The sequence below is a fragment of the Callorhinus ursinus genome, unplaced genomic scaffold, assembly GCF_003265705.2.
Source record: "Callorhinus ursinus isolate GAN/ISIS: 27379988/994484 unplaced genomic scaffold, GSC_fseal_2.0 scaffold40, whole genome shotgun sequence".
NCBI classification, from domain to species: domain Eukaryota; kingdom Metazoa; phylum Chordata; class Mammalia; order Carnivora; family Otariidae; genus Callorhinus; species Callorhinus ursinus.
In genome coordinates, this window is record NW_027397102.1 from 2,107,066 (window position 1) to 2,120,814 (window position 13,749).

The window sequence follows — 13,749 nt, forward strand, 5'->3', positions numbered from 1 at the left end:
AGGGGGGCGGGGGGATGGGCGAAATGGGTGAAAGGCAGTGGGAGATACAGGCTACCAGTTATGGAATGAGTAAGTCACAGAAATAAAAGTCACAGCATAGGAAATATAGTCAATGGGACTGTAATAGGTGACAAATAGTAGCTATGCTTGTGGTGAGCATAGCATAATGTATAAACTTGTCAAATCACTATGTTTTATGCCTAAAACTAATCTGGCAGTGTGTGTCAACTGTACTCAAATAATTTTTTTAAAGTAAATTTATAGAAACAGAAAGTAGATTAATAGCTGCCTTGGGATTGATTTGGGGACATGGATTAAATGTAAATGGAATATAGGTATCTTATTGGGTTAATGAAAATGTTCTATGATAGGATTATGGTGATGGTTTTATAACTCAGTAACTTTGCTAAAATTTATTATTATCCAGAATACACAAAGAGTATGTAAATCTTATTACAACTATATAATAAAAAGATTAATAAGTTAATTTCAGTATAGTCAAAAGATCTTAATATTCTCCAAATAAGTTACATGAATCTCCAACAAGAACATAAATAATATCTAAATATCATTAGATATTAAGCAAATGCAAATTGAAACTATATGTGATAACAATTAACACCCACAAGAATAGCTATTATCAAAAATCTGTTAAAAACAAATGCTGATGTGTATGCATCACAATAGGAACTTTCATTGATTGTTGATGCAATGTAAGATGGTGCAGTCAATTTGAAAAACAGTCTCACAGTTCTTCAAAATGTTAAACAGAGTTACCAGATGACCTAACAATTCCACTCCTAGGTATACACCCAAGAGAAATGAAAACATCTCTTGACAAAACTTGTTTTGTTTTTTTTTTTTAAAGATTTTATTTATTTGACAGAGAGAGACACAGCGAGACGGGGAACACAAGCAGGGGGAGTGGCAGAGGGAGAAGCAGGTTGACAAAACTTGTTTAAGAATGTTTATAACAGTACATCTAATAGATTAAAAAGTGGAAACAACCCCAATTGCCATCATCCAGTGAATGGATAAACAAATCATGATATATTATATAATGGAATATTACTTGGAAATAAAAAGAAAATTCATGGCACAGTCTGGGTGAAAATCAAAAACACAATGCTTTGTGAAAGAAGCCAGACACAAAAACCTACATACTGTATGATTCCATATATAATAAACTTAGAAAAGACAAAACTACACGGAGAGAGAGCCAATCAGCAATTGCCATTGGGCATTGTCAGAGACAGGGATTGACTGTAAATAGAAGGCAACTTTCTGGGAGAATAGAAGGATTCTAAATCTGGACTGTGCTGTATATATTTACCGAAACTCATTAATATGCACATAAAATTAGTGGATTTTTATTTTATGTATAATATACCTCGATAAAGATGTCCTTGCTCAAGACACAAAACCACTTCTGTAGTGTTGTGATCCAGAATTCATAGTCTGAAAGGCTTAAGAACCTTTCTAGATTCAAGATAACAAAAAGATATGACAAATAGCTGAAATGTGTTATCATGAACTGCAGGAGGAAACTATTATCATGTTTAATATTCAACTAATTGAAAAATTGAAATATGGTTGATAGAATAAAGAAAATGCTCTGTATCAGCATTAAATTTTCTTAAGTTGAAAATAGGATGTAACTTATATTTTGAATGTCCTTGTTCTTTGGAAATAATCATGAAATTCTTTGGGTGGAAAGGGGAATGACACCTACAACTTACATTCAAGTATTTTAACAAAGATGGATGGATGGATATATAGATATAGATAGATGATAGATGATAGGTAGATATAGATAGATAATAGAGAATGGTAAAACAAATGGTGCAAACCCTTAAATACTTGATCAATCTGAACAAAGAGAATACAGCAGTTTTTTGTACTATCTGGCATCTTTTCTCTGAGCTTTAAATTATTTTTGAATAAAAAGCAAAAAAGTATATGACAGTAGAATGTTTATTAAGGATTTTAAAAGGCTACAATTGCATCTGGATCAGGACTCACTACAACAATTAGTTTAGCTTTACTTTGATACCTTTACTCCTCCAAAATTTCTTCATGGAATCTCAAATTCATTACAATGTAATTAAATTATTAATAAATTGTATTATTCAAATGATATAATGTAATACTGAAAAGTCTTATAGTTGGAGAAGTTTCTAAATAAATACTGGAAAATTATAGGCCAAACAAAACAAACAAAAAAACAAGGAAAATTAGCTCCAGTAAAAGAATGTCAAAGATACTATGTCCAAAGTGACAGATTGGCAAAAGACTTACAACAGAGAATTTATAATGAGAAAGTAGAAATTGCTAAAACACATAAAAAATGCTTAATCTTACTAAACAACTAAAGATATGCAAATTAAAACACCACAGAGCATGGATTTATTCCTACCAAAGTCACAAAGATTTAAAAAAATAGTAACCTTGGGGCACCTGAGTGGCTCCGTCGGTTAAGCGTCTGACTCTTGATTTTGGCTCAGGTCATGATCTCAGGGTCATGGGATCGAGCCCTGAGTCAGGCTCTATACTCAGCTGGGAGTCAGCTTGAGATCCCCTCTCTCCCTCTCCTTCTATCCCCCCATTCTCTCTCTCTCTTTCTCTCCCTCTTTCTAAAATAAATAAATAAATCTTTAAAAAAGTAGTAATCTTAATGTCAGTAAGGAAAAAAATGAGCACATTGATATACCACTGGTGAAAATAGTTAATTGCTTCTTGTATGTTTCATAAACACAAGAATATTTGGGTTTTTAAAAAGATTTTATTTATTTATTTGAGAGAGAGTGAGAGAGAGAGAAAGCATAAGAGGAGGGAGGATCAGAGAGAGAAGCAGACTCCCCACTGAGCAGAGAGCCTGATTTGGGACTTCATCCTGAGACTCTGGGATCATGGCCCGAGCCAAAGGCAGATGCTTAAATGACTGAGTCCAGGAATACTTGTTTTGCCCACTTCTATACCTCTATAGGATAGAAGAGTGCCTAGCATGTGGTAGGCACTCCGTATATGTTGAATCAATTAAGAGTTTTCTCACAAATCAGTCTTGGAGCAAAGATGATGGTGTAGTAAGAGGATCCTAGACATGTCTTGTCCCTCAAACACAAACAGATAATTATCAAATCATTCTGAATACCCAAGAAATCGACCTGAAGACTGACAGAACAAACTGCACAACTAGAGAGAGAGAAGAGGCCACCTGGAGGAAGGTAGGGAAATTGGGAGTTGTGGTTTGGGAGAGAAATGGATCATGGCTGCTTTGGAGGGAAAGAAGCCCTGTTCACAGGGAAAGGTGATAGAGCGTGGAACGCACAGGGATATGCACAAGGAGAACATTTCCCCAAAGCCATTGGCTGGGCAAAGGAGAGGGGCCGATTTTTGTCAGTTTTTGCAACCAGTGAGTCTCAAAGACAGGAGTTTTAAAGGTCGGTGGGCTTGGCTAGGATAGACCCCAGAGGGCATTGCCCTACTCCTGGAGAAAAGGCAAGCAAAAAACCCTAGGGCAGATGGAGCAATCTGAGGATTGCCTAAGGCACACAAGGAGAGACTGTTAACCCTTCTTGAAGTGCATTTGTGAGAGGTGGCATTCACAGAGACACCTCTCTGGGGACAAAGGAGCCAATGGTCACCATTTCCCTTCCCTCTCCTGACCTTGAGCATACAGAAAACCTGCTAAAGGTGGCTAACCCATACACTGGCTATTTAGCCTGCTTTGCTCCAAATCCCATGACCTTGTGCTCTACTGTGACTGTTCTTTTTAGTCAAAGCTTCATTCATTCCAGAGCAGCTAGACCCTACCCCAGATAACCAGCCAGTGCAAGCCCCTGCCAAAGTGTGTCCCTGAAGTTTGGAGTTTTAAAAGTCAGCAGGCTTGGCTAAGATAAAACCCAAAGTGAACTGCACTGCTATAGGCAGGCAAGCAACCCAGAGAAAGACAGCTCAAAAACAGCAATCTGAAATAGTGCCTGCCTTTTCTGGGACATAAAAGAAAGACATTCATTCTTCTGGGAGTGCTTCCCTGAGAACAGCAAAGCATGGCGACACCTTTCCGGGGACAAAGAAGCTGGCTGGCACCATTTCCTCCCTCACCCTTCAGCATAAGCATAAAAAGACACAGTGCTAACACTGGCTGCCTAACCTGCTTACAACAAATCCTGCCCTCTGGGCTCTGCTGGTACTACCATTCACTGACAAGTGGGCCTCAGTCCCACTGCATCAGGCTCCTTCTCCAGAAGACCAGCAGAAACCCCTTCCCACACTATGTCTCCCACCAGAAACTTCTGCAAAGCTTCAGTTCTAGTGGAAGTAGCAGCAGGGCTCATTTAACAAGCAGACCAGAGCACATCTAGTTAAAACTCACCACATTCTGGCCAAGATCCAAACACTGCCCACTGCAGGCAAGGAGAGCTTCTGGAGACCACTGGCCTGAAGGATAGAGCAACCAAAGCACAGCAGGAGAATGCATGCAGCATACACCAGAGAAAACCCTGAAGCACCAGGCCCTCCCTGGACACTATATGGCTCTTCTTCATAAAGCAATTACTCTCAGGAGCAGGAAAGATAAGAGGCTTTTCTAACACACACAAGAGGACAAGGACTTAGACAAAATACCAAGATGGAATAATTAATCCCAAAAGAAATAATAAGAAAAGGTCACAGCCAGAGATCTAAGCAAAACAGATAAAAGTAACATGCCTGATGGAGAATTTTAAGCAAAAATCATAAGGATATTTGCTTGGCTACAGAAGAGCAAAGAAGACATCAGGGAGACCCATACTGCAGAGAAAAAAGAGTTAAAAAACAGTCAGAATAGAAAAATATAATAACTGAGATTCAAAATAGATTGGATGTAACTACCACAAGGATGGAAGAAGCAGAGGGAAAATAAGTGATATAGAAGATAAAATCCTGGAAAATAAAGAAGCTGAACAAAAGAAAGAAATTGTCATGGAACATGCCAATAAACATAGGGAACTCAGTGACTCCATCAAACATAATAACATTTGTATTATAGGAATCCCAGAAGAAGAGAGACTAAAGGGGGCAGAAGGTTTATTTGAGGAAACAATAGCTGAAGACTTCCCTAATCTGGGTAAGGAAATAGACGTTGAAATCCAGGAGTTACAGAGAATTCCCATCAAAATCAACAAAAGAAGGCCAATACCATGACATATTGTAATTAAATTTGCAAAATATGTTTTTTCGTAATGGGTTTGCTGCCAGAACACAGGTGTCAGGAAAACCATGCTCAACCTAAACCAAAGTGGGAAAGGAAAAGACTCACATCAACATCGTCATCATTGGACACGTAGATTCAGGTAAGGCTACCACTACTGGTCATCTGATCTACCAATGTGGTGGGATCAACAAAAGAACTATTGAATATTTTGAGAAGGAGGCTGCTGAAATGGGAAAAGGTTCCTTCAGGTATACCTGGGTCTTGGATAAACTGAAAGCTGAACACGAATGTGGTATCACCATTGATATCCCCCTGTGGAAATTGAAGACCAGCAAGTATTATGTGACCATCATTGATACCCCAGGACACAGAGACTTTATTAAAAACATGATTACAGGCATGCCTTAGGCTGACTGTGCTGTCCTGATTGTTGCTGCTAGTGTTGGGGAATTTGAAGCAAGTATCTCCAAGAATGGGCAGACCCTTGAGCATGCCCTTCTGGCTTACACACTGGGTGTAAAACAACTAACTGTTGATGTTAACAAAATGGATTCCACTGAGCCACCCTACAGCCAGAAGAGATAGGAGGAAATTGTTAAGGAAGTCAGCACCTACATTAAGAAAATTGACTACAACCCCGACACAGTAGCATTTGTGCTAATTTCTCATTGGAATGGTGACAACATGCTGGAGCCAAGGGCTAACATGCCTTTCTTCAAGGGATGGAAAGCCACCCGTAAAGATGGGAATGCCAGTGGAACCACACTGCTTGAAACTCTGGTTTGCATTCTGCTGCCAACTCGTCCAACTGACAAGCCCTTGGCATCTGCCTCTAGGACGTCTGCAAAATTGGTGGTATTGGTACTGTCCCTGTGGGCTGAGTGGAGACTGGTGTTCTTAAACCTGGCATGGTGGTCACCTTTGCTCCATTCAATGTTGTAACTGAAGTAAAGTTTGTTGAAATGCACCATGAAGCTTTGAGTGAGGCTCTTCCTGGGGACAATGTGGGCTTCAATGTCAAGAATGTATCTGTCAAAGATGTTCATCATGGCAATGTAGCTGGTGACAGAAAAAATGACCCACCCATGGAAGCAGCTGGCTTCACAGCTCAGGTGATTATCCTGGACCATCCAGGCCAAATCAGTGCTGGATATGCACCTGTGCTGGATTGTCACACAGCTCACATTGCTTGCAAGTTTGCTGAACTGAAGGAGAAGAGAGATCGTCATTCTGGAAAAAAGCTAGAAGATGGTCCTAAGTTCTTGAAATCTGGTGATGCTGCCATTGTTGATATGGTTTCTGGCAAGCCTATGTGTGTTGAGAGCATCTCTGACTATCCTCCTCTGGGCCATTTTGCTGTTCGTGACATGAGACAGACAGTTGCTGTGGGTGTCATCAAAGCAGATTGCTATAACTGATTCATGAATTCTGTCAAACTGCAGGATAAAAATCAATGTACAGAAATCTGTTGCATTTCTATACACAAATAGTGAAGCAGCAGAAAGAAAAATCAGGGAATCAATCCGATTTACAATCGCACCAAAAACTGTAAGATACATAGGAATAAACCTAACCAAAGAGGTAAAAAAACTGTACTCTGAAAAATAGAAAACACTTATGAAAGAAATTGAACATAACAAAAAGAAATGGAATAACATTCCATGCTTATGAATTGGAAGAAAAAATATTGTTAAAATGTCTATACAACCCAAAGCAATCTACACATGTAATGATCCTTATCAAATTACTGCCAGCATTTTTCACAGAGCTAGAAAAATCCTAAAATTTGTGTGGAACCGGAAAGACCCCAAATAGCCAACGCAATCTTGAAAAAGAGAAGCAAAGGTGGAGGCATCACAATTCCGGACTTCAAGTTATATTGCAAAGCTTAGCGGTCAAGACAGTATGGTACTAGTGCAGAAAGAGACACATAGATCAATGGAACAGAATAGAAAACTCAGAAATGGACCCACAGCTATATGGTCAATTTTTCTTCAATGAATCATGAAAGAATATTCAATGGGAAAAAAGTCTCTTCAACAAATGGTGTTGTGAAAACTGGACAGTAACATACAGAAGAATAAAACTGGACCACTTTCTTACACCATACACACACACAAACTCAAAATGGATTTAAAAATTTAATATGAGTCCTGAAACCACAATAATCCTAGCAGAGAGTACAGGCAGTAATGTCTTTGACATTGGTTATAGCAAGTTCTTTCTAGATAGGTCCTCTGAACTAAAGGAAACAAAAGTAAAAATAAACTATTTGAACTACATCAAAATAAAAAGGTTTTGCACAGCAAGGGAAACAATCAAGAAAACTAAAAGGCAACCTACAGAATGGGAGAATATATTTGCAAATTACATATATGATAAAGGGCTAGTATCCAAAATCTATAAAGAACTGCTGAAACTTAACACCCAGAAAACAAATAATGCAGTTAAAAAATGGGCAGAAAGCATGAATATACTTTATTCCAAAGAAGAAATACAGATGGCCGATGGACACATTAAAAGATGCTCAAAATCACTCATCATTATGGAAATACAAATTAAAACTACAATGAGATATCATCTCACACCTGTCAGAATGACTAAAATTAGCAACATGGGAAACAGGTGTTGGTAAGGATGCAAAGCAAGTGAAACACTCTTACACTGTTTGTGGGAATGCAAACTGGTGCAGCCACTCTGGAAAACAATATGAAAGCTCTTCAAAAAGTTGAAAATTGAACTACACTATGATCCAGCAATAGCACTACTAACTATTTACTCAACAGATACAGAAATACTACTTGAAGGGATAAATGTACCCTGATTTTTTAAAGATTTTATTATTTTTTTATTTTTAAAAGAAAGAAAGAGATTAATGGGGGGGGGCAGAGGGAGAGAGAGAATCTTAAGCAGGCTTCATGCTCAGTGTAGAGCCTGATGTGGGACTCAATCTCACAACCCTGAGATCATGACCTGAAATCAGGAGTCAGATGCTTAACCAACTGAGCCACCCAGGCACCTCTGTACCCTGATTTTTATAGCAGCATTATCAACAATAGCCAAATTAGGGAAAGAGCCCAGATATCCATCGACTGATGAGTGGATAAAGAACATAGTGGTATGTGGGTGACGAGTGGTGGCCGAATCAGGGGGACATCAAGGGACGTTCAGGCAGGGACCATGGCGGACGGCGGCTCGGAGCCGGCTGATGGGCGCATCGTCTAGATGGAGGTGGACTACAGCGCCACGGTGGATCAACGACTGCCCGAGTGCGAGAAGTTGGCCAAGGAAGGAAGACTTCAAGAAGTCATTGAAATCCTTCTCTCTTTGGAGAAACAGACCCGCACTGCTTCTGATATGGTGTCTACATCCCGCATCTTAGTTGCAGTAGTGAAGATGTGCTATGAGGCTAAAGAATGGGATTTACTTAATGAAAATATTATGCTTTTGTCAAAAAGATGGAGTCAGTTAAAACAAGCTGTTGCAAAAATGGTTCAACAGTGCTGTACTTACGTTGAGGAAATCACAGACCTTCCAATCAAACTTCGATTAATTGATACCCTACGAATGGTTACAGAAGGAAAGATTTATGTTGAAATTGAGCGTGCTCGACTGACGAAAACGTTAGCAACTATAAAAGAGCAAAACGGTGACGTGAAAGAGGCCGCCTCCATTTTACAGGAGTTACAGGTGGAAACCTACGGGTCAATGGAAAAGAAGGAGAGAGTGGAGTTTATCTTGGAGCAAATGAGGCTCTGCCTAGCTGTGAAGGATTACATTCGTACACAAATCATCAGCAAGAAAATTAACACCAAATTTTTCCAGGAAGAAAATACAGAGAAATTAAAATTGAAATATTATAACTTAATGATTCAGGTGGATCAACATGAGGGATCTTATTTGTCTATTTGTAAGCACTACAGAGCAATATATGATACTCCCTGTATACAGGCAGAAAGTGAAAAGTGGCAACAGGCTCTGAAAAGTGTCGTCCTCTATGTGATTTTGGCTCCTTTTGACAACGAACAGTCAGATTTGGTTCACCGAATAAGTGGTGACAAGAAGTTAGAAGAAATTCCTAAATACAAGGATCTTTTAAAGCTTTTTACCACAATGGAGCTGATGCGTTGGTCCACACTTGTTGAAGACTATGGAATGGAATTAAGAAAAGGGTCTCTTGAGAGTCCGGCAACTGATGTTTTTGGTTCTACAGAGGAAGGTGAAAGAAGGTGGAAAGACTTGAAGAACAGAGTTGTTGAACATAATATTAGAATAATGGCCAAGTATTACACAAGGATAACAATGCAGAGGATGGCTCAGCTTCTCAACTTGTCTGTCGATGAGTCAGAAGCTTTTCTTTCGAATCTAGTAGTTAACAAGACCATCTTTGCTAAAGTAGACAGGTTGGCAGGAATTATCAACTTCCAGAGATCCAAGGATCCAAATAATTTATTAAATGACTGGTCTCAGAAACTGAACTCACTGATGTCTCTAGTTAACAAAACTACACACCTCATAGCCAAAGAGGAGATGATACATAATCTACAATAAGGGTCTCAATGCCCCTAATGCTTTTAGAAAAGAGTTAAAATTGGAAGTCATAAAAAAAAAAAGACTGTTATGGTGTAAATGTTGGGTTTGTTTGTTTGTGTTTTCTATATTCTCAGCTCCTTTGTCTAAAATTTAAAAGATAGTGAATATGTTTAAGGCCCCTTTTGACCTTTCAGCTCCCTGATTTTATCGTTAACTTTGCATTTGCAATTGGTGCAAAAAAAAAAAATACATTTCTATTGTCTACATACTCAAAAAATTGTGTCATAACTTACCCAAATGTGTTTTTCTGTCATTTGAAAACTTTTTAGCTGTTATTTGTTCTCATTCAGCTAACGACCATAATTATAATAATAAACGTATATGCACATTGACTTTCTATAAAAAAAAGAACATAGTGGTATATAAATACAATAGAATATTACTCAGCAATAATAAAGAATGAAATCTTGCCATTTGCAAGGATGTGGATGGAGCTAAAGAGTACTATGCTATGCGAAATAAGTCAGTCAGAGAATGATAAATACTATATGATTTCACTCATATGCAGAATTTGGTTGAGTGTGTGATGGGTATTAAGGAGAGACCTTGTTGTGATGAGCACTGGATGGTGTATGTATGTGATGAATCCCTGAATTCTACACCTGAAGCTAATATGGCACTGTATGTTAACTAACTGGAAGTTAAATAAAAACTTCAAAATAAAATAAGATATAATAACATTTAGGAAGCAAAACAAGATAGAATATATTATTTTAACCCTAAAAATCCACCAAATAACAGCATAGGAACTGGGCAATTTATATCAAAATTTAATTGTGGTAGACTGTGAGTATTGTTCTCTCCTTTGGATTATGAAAATTTCTAATTTTTATAATGAGATATATTATTGTTATAATAATGAAAAAAAGCAGTAAGTTATCTTTTAAAATCCTGAACTAGACAATGAGCAATACAAAGGAAAAAATAAGTTGGGGTGAGGGCAGGGGTGGGATTCAGCCAATATAATGTGCAAAAGAAAATTCAACCTAACAATTTTAAAAGACCACTTTAAAAAATAATACTCTTTTCATTTCTCAAGTTGGCAAAGATATTTTTAAAGATATATTTCAAGGGAGTATCCCAATATGCATGGCAGCAGAAATATGCCAATCTGTTTAAAAAAAAAAAACAAAACAACACAGTGAGTGAAGGAAAGGAAGAGCAGTTGATTCTTTTTTGTGACACTCTCCTGCCACCTACAGAAAACTATTTTAAAAACAACCAAGAAATTATTACTTTGACCTAAAATCCACTGCAGCAGATATACCCCCAAATAAATAAGCAGAAGAAACTTGATATTCCTCTTGAAATTTTGGCTTCTCTGTGGTTACAGAAATAAAATGAAGATGGAGAAGTAGGAAATCACAGACCCATCTTGCAAATGCACAATTATCAAATTAAGGCAAGGAGGAGATTGATATGAATATGAACAGATGCATTGAAGCATAAGGAATAGAGAACATCTCCTGGAATGTAAGAAATATCTCATCCACTATAAAAGAACTGAAATCATACACAGTGTATTACCTGACAAGAATGTAGTCAAACCAGAAAACAACAGAAAGACAACAGGAAAATCTCAAAACACTTGGGAAGTACATAACACACTTAATAATCAATGGGTCAAATTAGAAATCCAAAGGAAATAAAAAATAATTAGAACTAAATGAAAATATCAATGCAACATAGTACAGTATATGAGATGCAACTAAAAACAGTGCTGAGAGGGAAATTTATACCACTAAATACATGTTTTAGTAAAGAAGAAAGTTCTTAAGTCTATAAATTCCTACCTTAAGACACTACAATAACCCACCCTTCCATACCACTTCCATGGCCACAGCCAGACTCAGTGGGTGAGTGACCTGCCCCCCCACCACGTGCCACTTCTGCAGCCACTGCCAGATCCATCTAGCAGGTGAGACTGCTTTAACCTGAAAAGAAAACACACTAATTAGCAAAAAGAAAATGATAAAGAAAACAGATAAAAACTCTCAACAGAGGTGGTATGGAAGGAATGTACGTCAACATAATTAAAGCCTATAAGTCAAGACAACAGCTATTGTTATACTCAATGGTGAAGAGATGAAAGCTTTTACTTTCAGATCCGGAGCAATATAAGGATGCCCAGTCTCACCACTTTTATTCAACATAGAAATGGAAGTCTTAGCCAGAGCAATTAGGCAGGGAAAAGATAAAAGGTAGCCATACTGGAAAGAAAGAAGTAAAACTGTAACTATTGGCTGATGACACGATTTTAGACTCCACCAAAAAACCCAGAACTAATAAATTCAATAAAGTTACAAGGTATAAAATCAATGTACAAAAATCTGTTGCATACTTATATATTAACAATGAATTATCAGAAAAAGAAATTAAGAAAACATCTCATCCCACTTATCCCCAAAATCCCATTTACAATTGCATCAAAAATAATAAAATACCAAGGAATGAATTTAATCAAAGTGGGTAAGATCCTATATGCTGAAAAATATAGGACACTAATTAAAGAAATTAAAAAAGACACAAATAAATGGAAAGATATTCCATGATCAAAGATAGGAAAAGTCACCATTTTTCTGATATCCATATTACCAAAAGCAATCTACAGATTCAATGCAATCTCTAACAAAATTCCAATAACATTTTTCACAGAAATGGAACAAACAATACTACAATTTGTGTGGAACTACAAAAGGTCCTGAACAACCAAAGCAAAATTGATAAAGAAGAACAAAGCTCGAGTCAATACATTCCTAGATTTCAAACTATATTACAAAGTTATAGTAATCTAAACAATATGACATTGACATAAAAATAGACACATAGGTCAATGAAACAAGACAGAGACTTCAAAAATAAAGGCATGCATATCCGGTCAATTAACTTACAACAAAGGAAGCAAGAATACACAATGGGAAAAGAATAGTCTCTACAATAAATGGTGTTGGGAAAACTGGTCAGCCACATGCAATGGAACGAAGCTGGACCAGTATCTTTTAAATTTCTTTTTTTTTAAGATTTTTTAAAATTTATTTATTTGATAGAGAGAGAGGGAACACAAGCAGGGGGAGTAGGAGAGGGAGAAGAAGGCTCCCCACGGAGCAGGGGGCCTGACACAGGGCTCGATCCAGGACCCTGGGATCATGATCTGAGCCGAAGGCAAACAATCAATGACAGAGCCAACCAGGCGCCCCTAAAATTTTTTTTAGAGAATTTATTTATTTATTTGAGAGAGAGAGAGAGAGATAACATGAGCAGGGCAGGGGAGGAGCAGAAGGAGAGGCAGACACAGACTCCCTGCTGAGGAGGGAGCCCAACAGAGGACTCAGTCCTAAGACCCTGAGATCATGACCTGAGCCTAACGCAAATTCTAAACCGACTGAGCCATCCAGGTGCCCTGGACCATATCTTATACCACACACAAAAATTACCTCAAAATAACAGTTGAGATGTATTTTGACATGAATTCTGAGAATTAATAAGGGAAAAGAATCCGTACAACTTTCTGACTAACTGGATACGGGAAATAAAGAAGAATCAGGATTCCAGTATGAGTCCCAAATTCCAGAATAAGATTTGGGAATGCATGCATTGAGCTAAAAACAACAAGAGGAGGGATGATTAGTTGAATTTGAGGAGCTGAGTTTGAAGAGCCTATGGGACATTCAGATGGAGTTGACTAGTTACAGGGAGATCTAATGAGAGAGATAAATCTGATAGCTGTTTCTTTAGGTTTAATTGAGCTGTTCAAAGGAAACTATGAAGAACTGTAAAGACACAAAGATCAGCAGGCCAAAGAAAGAGCTATTTATGAAGAAGAAAAAAGGCAGGGAAAAAAGAGTAAAAACAGAGAGAGAGCAAGGTGAATCGTGTCCAATACCCTGGGTTGAGTACACTAAACCCACAATGTCGAGAGGTCATTGACAACCTTAGCAAGAGCAGTTCTGGTGGAATGGTGA

General features: G+C 37.8%; 2 pseudogenes; both read left to right on the forward strand.

The window, feature by feature from the left end:
* The first annotated feature begins 3,265 nt into the window (after positions 1 to 3,265).
* Positions 3,266 to 6,612, forward strand: LOC112823763 (elongation factor 1-alpha 1 pseudogene; annotated as a pseudogene).
* A 1,709-nt stretch (positions 6,613 to 8,321) lies between these two features.
* On the forward strand, positions 8,322 to 10,129 carry LOC112832829 (26S proteasome non-ATPase regulatory subunit 12 pseudogene; annotated as a pseudogene).
* Positions 10,130 to 13,749: the final 3,620 nt, after the last annotated feature.